Raw genomic sequence first — 7,757 nt, forward strand, 5'->3', positions numbered from 1 at the left:
TCCTCTTAAACAATTGCGATGGGAATCGGTACCGTTTATGTCATCTAGCGATCTGCTTTTAGACCTTTCGCTTTTGTTCGCTCGTCTTCCATGGTCGGTTTGTGCTTTGACTACCCTTCTCGTAGCTATTTTGGTCCACGCACCAGAGATGAGCAAATAGTTCTTCTTGCGAAGTATGGAAAGAAAGAATTTACTGTCCATCTGTCTGTCTGTCACATGCACTTTTCTCAGAAATATTTACTCGTATTGATACGAAATTTAGTGGGAAGGTGGGAACTTTGTACGCCCACGCACGCAGTGAATAACATCGTTTTACGTTAGGTTTAATGGAGAAGGAACCCCATATGTGCAAAAGGGTGATGTAAAATTTTTTTCACCAAATAAAGTGTTGCGTATCAAATGAAAGGTCTCAAACAGTACTTTCCAAAGCTTGCATCAGTTCTGCCATTTGATACAAAGAGGGATAATGCGCGAGCTGGAATGTAATCATTTCATTCACAGTCTCATTCTCAGATGTTACGAATCTGAAAAACAAAACCTAACTTTCTGGTACTCCTCATCTTTTATTTCATTCATTCCAAAATTCATCAATTTCTTGATTTAATTTTTTAACTGAATTCGAGTAACTTGTTTTACGTAAATTTCAACGGAAAAGACTATCAAATCAGGTCACACCCAGAAACGGATAATTTACGAATTGTCTTTTGTATTTATTGGTAGGACTAGGAAAGATGTTGATAACATAGTCAACTGATATTGTCTCTTCAACTTTTTACTGCTATCAAGCCCTTGTTCTCGGCCTTATTCTTTCTAATGGATAGTTTCGTCCAAGTTCCATTCAAAATCAAAAAGAAACCCTCCCGAATGCACTAGTAACAATATAATCGCTGAATAATATCTACGTTATTTCCAATATCAACAATATCAAAATGCATCTGATTGCACAATGAAAATCCAAAGTACATACAATCAATACTTCGATTATCTCAAAATGATATGCTCTCATTGTTATAGATGCGTTTCTTTACCAAAATCTGGTTTAACATTTTTTTTCTATCCGCCAACTGATTCACGCTCGATTTCAACAGCAAAATTTAATCGTCTAACAAAATTCTATAAATAAACAAATTTGTACAGAAGAACCTGACCCAATGACGCACGTGTAGCACATTCTTGTTGAGCATTATTTTCGATGTACTCGCTTTATATCATCACCGCATTGTACACGATAAGTTTATACAAAATAAGCCGCTTATCAAGAAGCAGCAAAATTTGTTGAGACAAATGAATTAATGGAGGTGTCAATACAGATAACAAATTGTTTATGGGCAACAGTCTAGACGGCGTGGTTTGAAACTTCGATCGTAGATATGTCCTCGGTAGTATAGTGGTCAGTATCCCCGCCTGTCACGCGGGAGACCGGGGTTCGATTCCCCGCCGGGGAGGATATTTTTTTTTTTCGTTGACATTAGACCATTGAAATGAAGGACATATTGCCAGGCAAAAAAATCGATAATACAGAAGATTTCACTACATTATTTATTACTCTTTGAATAATTTGTCCAAGTAGTTTCCGTAGGTTACATGTTTTATGATTAAAGTTAATTCCCACCACACTTTTCACCAATTTAATTATTTTATTGAAATAAAAGATCAATTTTTAAATTAAAATCCGGAAAAATAATTATAGTGTGACGCCTGTTCTCCTGTTTACATGACTTTCAATTATTACGATTTTAAAACGATGAATTGCATGTGGCAATCCCCTTTTTAGTTTGATAGTTCACGGATCAGCTGATCTTTAATGTCCAGCTTTATTGAAATCGAATAGAATTTCTGAGATAATTCGGCGGGAGAAATAGAAGCTGCTGCAGATTTGTGTAGAAAGATTTCCGCTGTTTATAGTTAATTGAAAATATTTAATGGACATCAAACCACACTGGTCAAACGGGAAGAATAAAGATAGGAGAATACAACTCTGAGACCGTTGATAATTTTTCCTATCTAGGGTCGAAAATCACAATCGATAACAATTACGATGATGAAATCCGCGCACGGTTGTTGGCAGCCAACAGAGCCTATTTCAGCTTACCAAAACTGTTCCACTCGACACGTCTCACCATAGGGTCAAAGCTCTTCATGTATTCCTGGAAACTTGGGTTCTTAGCAACAAAAATTGCGAACTCTCGGCCACGTTTGAGAAAAGAATCCTCCGAAGAATTTTTGGCCCCCTACATGAGGATGGACGACTCCGTAGCGTACATAACGACGAAATCTATTAGCGATACCATGACCGTCAGGTTGTGGATAAAATCCGGCTCAATAGGTTACGGTGGACGGGTCACTTAATCCATATAGATGAGGATGATCCAGCCCGGAAAGTCTATAAGGGCAATATCTATGGTAGAAAAAGAAGACAAGGCAGACCCTGCCTCAGATAGAGCAATGGCGTAGGTTAGGACGCCAGACAGCTTTTAGGGATATCAAATTGGTGGACCTCGGCGCAAAACCGGGATGTCTGAAGTTCCTTATTAAGGCAGGCCTAGACCGGATACCGGTTGTTGCGCCGTTGATGATGATGATGAAGTTCATATACAAACCGATGTTGAAGCGGAACGAAATGAAACTATTTTAGGACCAAAAATGGAACTCTAGAGTGAGTCGTGATACTGACATTTTATGCTGTCTTGCCATAACTTATAAATAATATGTAGTACGATTTGGATCGATGTTGGATGTATTTTGAGGCCTAGATTCTACATAGAGGCACAATCAAAACTTCTCCAGATTTTCCGTATGGGTAGTTTCTGAGAATGATTCATTTTTCTCTGCAAGTTTTTAAGCCCTCATTCCTTTATTTTGAAACAATATCAAATCTAAAAGCTGTTTCGTAAAGTATTAATTTACTAATTAAGACATTTCCACCCCATCCTTACTTATATGCGGCAACATCCTTAAACTCCACACATAACTACGTCATTCATTATGAGCATGTCATATCACACACCTGCATATGTCTACTAAATTTCATCTCAATAGGTGCAGTCGTTTTTAAGAAAAGTGCATATGAGGGGTGGACAGTCGCGCAGATAGACAGATTGACATCCACGGAGGAGCCAAGCCTCTCGTCAGGTCTATTTTTTCGTATGGACAAAGGAATAGTTAGTTTAGTTTACTGGGGGGGAGCAACAGCATTCAGGCCACAGTTAGGCCCATTGTCTATTCCCGTAAATCGCCTATTTAATTGCTGTAAGCTACTACGCTTTAGCCAATCTAAGAACATTCTCCAGGGACAAAAAGTGTGCAGATTATTTATAGAAGAAACCTTTACCAAGGTGTCTTCGTCTGATATCTGAGAAGGCCGAACAGCTGCATATAAAGTGCAAGGCCGTGTCCTCCTCCTTCTCATATTAGCTGCACATAGCGGAAACCACCACCCACATCTTTTCAATATGGTAGTTTAAGGAGCAGTGTCCCGTTAAAAGCCCTATTAGGGTTTTCATGTCCAACTTTTTAAGAGACAAGAAAAATGCCGCTCTGGCGACCCCAGGTTCTTTCACAAGGATTTTCGCCTGCCAGCAGGAGTTCAAATTCGGTTGCGTGAATCCTTGCAATTTCATCGTTCAGAGTAGACTTGATAGTGGATGGTCGGATCCAGACCCTCGGCCAGTCAGTCTGTCAACCTCCTCATTACAAGCGATGTTAGAGTGCCCCGGCACCCACATCAAGAATGTTTCATTCAGTCGGCCAAGTTTCAGCAGCTTCAGGCTTGATATGTCGTTGCCACTCAGTGCTGATAATACTGCCCGATTGTCGGAACAAATTCGAATGGTGCGACCACTTTTGTCGTAGACATACTTCTGCTGCCACATGTCTTCGCCTGGAATATGGTCGTCACTTTTCCGAGGAGTCGGGACAGTTCAATAAGCGGATTCTCCGAGAACACCCCTGCGCCCGATCCACCTTCCACGACTGACCCATCGGTGAAGACTATTAGGTCTATAATCTGAAAAGACTCATGGCCATTTATCGACCATTCTTCTCTTTTGGTGATGATGACAGTGTATACCTTTTCAAAGACGAATCTGGAAACCATATGATCGGTCCGCATCAGAGCTACTGGATGTTTGTCAAGGAATTTGCAAATAGACGCCTCAATGGCATCGAGTCTATATGCGTCGTTAGTTGCTTTCCATTTCACCTCCAAGTAAATGAGGGTAAATTTAAGATAGCTTCAGTCGCAGTCGGCGTAGTACTCATTGCTCCAGTAATACTTAGGCTACCGAGCCTCTGAATCTGCTTTAGCAGCTTCCTGCTGTTAGCAAAATCCAGTCTCGACCACCAGACGATACAAGCAAACATCAAAATGGGTTTTATTATAGATCTATGCATCCAAAGTATCCGTCTTGGTGAAAGTCCCCAGGTCTTACCTATCGCAGTCCTACAGCAACAGAGCAATCTGCAGAATTTCTGATATTGTTCCTGGATGTGGTGCTTCCACGTTAACTTGGAGTCGCCAGCAGGGTATCCATTACCAAAAGCCATAACAGAGAGGAGAACCCCTCCCTGTGGGCATCCCCTAAGACATCCTGCCTCAATAGACGTCTGGTCGACCACACTAGCATGTGAAGGATCCAACTGATTAGCAGCGGTTCGATTCCATGATGACTTGCCGCGAAGGATGCATAATTGAAGGCACTTTCGATGTTCATGAATGCACCTAAGGTGTATTCTTTTTCGGACATCGCCTTTTCAATTTTTGCCGTGAGTTCATGGAGTGTTGTCTCCGTGGATTTTACCTTTCTGGTAGGCGTGTTGCCTATGGTGGCCACTGAGGAATGTATGTATCCCCTATGCACCGATCTGCTAGACTTTCCAGTCCTTATAGTAGAAAGGACGTTAGACTGATCGGTCGGACACTTTTTGCGTGCGTGTAAGTGGGTTTTCCTGGTTTGGGAGTAAATATCACATTCACATTACGGTAGTTAATTGTAGATCCAGGGCATCCATTTCGTCTAATACTGGCGCAGGAATGATGCCATCCGGACCTGCAGACTTGTATCTATGCCCAGTGATACTACTTTGCATGCCACATTCCAGTCTCTCGGTTGAGCACTCTATGCACCTGTCGGAGTTTGTGAAGGTGGATCTATGTTCACCGGAATAAAAGAATGCTCACCGGATACGTATGAAGGCGCATATGTAGGCATTTGTTCATGCGCAGTTCAGATAGGTATCAGTAAAATAGGTGTGGACAAAAAAGGCTATGGGAAGGGCATCTAGACTGAGAAGTCATATTGGAGGAAGAAAAGAGATTCAAACTTACGTACAGTGTTCAGAACACCCCCGGCTTTTGGGGGTCGGCAACCAGCCTCTGGGTCGTCGACATCCCTCGACTGTAGGGCCACCTTGAATTTAGTACTACAAGTAGTCTGCAAGCAAAGGAATAGTATCCAAATACGGACGAATCATCTTTCACTCTATTCGGAGAGACTATAATAGAGTTGTCCGAATTCATAAAGGACAAACAAAATATGCACCACGCGATTAAAACATGATCAAAGTCATTAAAATCCTGTATAACAGTGGCTGAAAAACGTCAAACGTCAACTATACGAAACAAGCGACAAAATATAAAGGACAGTGTTGGAACTTCGCAGGACAGTAAAAGGCAAAACGGCCCCTTACCGAAAGTGACGAAGAATACCAAAATCGAACAGTAGTGCTGGCTTTAATGAGCGAAAGGAAGGTAAATTCATAAAAGGAAACCGAACCGTGGACTTAGGTTGCTGCAGGGAAAAACGTGGCACATAAAAGAAAAATACAGTCTGGATTGAGTTTCATCTCCAAAAAGGCGATATGACAGATTATTTTGAGTAAAATTGAATCCGGAAATAATCGACATTGGAGAAAGCGTTAGTTCCCCAGCAAAAGGGCGGAAAATTTCCTCTGAAAGGTGGAGAAATCTTTAGGCGAAGAGAATGAAGTGCGGACCAGAAAGCAATGTAAAGACATTCATGAAGTTACAAAAAAAAGTCAATTAAGGGACTCAGACGTATGGAGGCACGAAGCTGGATGAAATAGCGTTTAAACTGCTGGCAGTAGGTAAAGTCAATATAGAGTGGGTCGTTTGCTGACTCAGAGCAGATGTTCTTCAAACGCTATATCAAAAGCATTTGGCCACATGGCCGCGATATGCACCGTTCACTGCGATAGGTTAAAAAGGTATAGAAATGTGGAGAGTGAGCGTTCGCGTTGATGCCAATGGCGTGAAAAACGAAGAAGATTGCCAATATTTTGCTATGGAAAAAACTTGGAAATGGAAGTTCTCTCTGTAAAAATCAAGAAGGCTCCAGGACCCAGCATTATTTTGGCATTGGTACACAAACTGCTCTTCCACCACCAGCCGAGACTACTGTTCCACGCATTTGACATTTGCTTGAAGGGAGTATATTTCCTTGTCGCTCCAAAGTGGCGACACTCGCGCTGAACATTAAAGACACAGGTCTACATGTCATTCTTTATGATTGACACACTCGAGAAAGTGCTGGAGAAGCTCAGTAGTAGTGGATTCGACGCAGCAATACGTTAGCGCTATCCTCAAGGCAGTCCGGTTTTAGAACAAGGAGACCCGCAATCGATGCTGTCATGAAAGTCGTGGATGCGGCTGAATGAGCTATGAGGAACACTGGCCGTCTATTTCGACGGTTAGTGCTCCTCATAATGGCCGATATTAGAAATGGATTCAATCATAAATTCATTGAATAGGCATATTTGAGTACACTAGAAAATGCTTTCCATATAATAGACTCTGCCGAATCATATGCCGCTCTATGTTTTACGGAATGCTGGAGGGCCAGAGGAGAATGGATGGATCTAAGGAAGGATAGCACAGGGATCCATCTTAAGGCCGGATCTCGGGGACAATTCCTAGGACTGTCTGCTAAAACTTAACATGCCAGAGAAGTCTAGTGTGGTCCGTTGTGTAGACGATATTGCGGCCCTTGTTGTTGAACAGACGCAACGCAGAATTGGCATATTGATGCGGGAGGTAAGCGGCATTCATTCGTCCATAATTTCAACCTTTTATTGGAAAAATACTAAGTATCTATCTTACCTAAGATGCGTTCCGTGGTGATTCATGGGGCGACCGTAAAGTCAAAGCCAACTGTTAGGCACTTGAGCTCTTTTGAGCAAATGAAAGCAGCGACGAACAAGGCTATGCAGATGCTAGGTGCCCTACCTATACTAGGAGACGCCTTCACATGCGTGTGATAGACTCCGTTTTGTTCTAGAATGCGGAAGTGAGGGCAGATGATTTTAGCAAGAAGGTATATTGTAAGCGCCTTGCGCAAGTGCAGGGATGCTCTACTTTGCGGGTGGGAATTGCCTACCGTACGATGGCAGAGCCGACTGTGATGGTATTCACAGCAGAGATCCCCGCCCCCCTTCTTGATGAGGAGCGCAAGGCCATCTATTAAAGCAAGGGGAAGGAATCAAGGAAGGTAGTTAATCTAGAAGAACGGCTTCTTCCTGGCTCGGGAAAACGAGCCAAGAGGACTACGAGACTCATCGGAAATTTGGGTCTTATCTTGGTAATGGACAATCCTCTGACTGGGTTCTTTAATGGAGTGGTGATGACTTCCTTTTTTGGTAGAAGATAGTACCGTCAGCAACTCTACGCAGACATAAGGCAGAAAAAAAAGTGTCTACTTTTGAATTTAAATTTGATGAATACTGGCATTATCAAAAAAAAA

The 7,757-nt window shown here is 42.1% G+C and overlaps 1 non-coding gene across 1 annotated transcript; it reads left to right on the top strand.

Annotated features, from left to right (window-relative positions):
- Positions 1-1,373: 1,373 nt before the first annotated feature.
- Trnad-guc lies at positions 1,374-1,445 on the top strand. Its single transcript has one exon. It is a non-coding gene; the product is annotated as a tRNA-Asp (tRNA).
- The last annotated feature ends 6,312 nt before the right edge of the window (positions 1,446-7,757 follow it).

The sequence above is a fragment of the Hermetia illucens genome, chromosome 3, assembly GCF_905115235.1.
Source record: "Hermetia illucens chromosome 3, iHerIll2.2.curated.20191125, whole genome shotgun sequence".
Taxonomy (NCBI): Eukaryota; Metazoa; Arthropoda; class Insecta; order Diptera; family Stratiomyidae; genus Hermetia; species Hermetia illucens.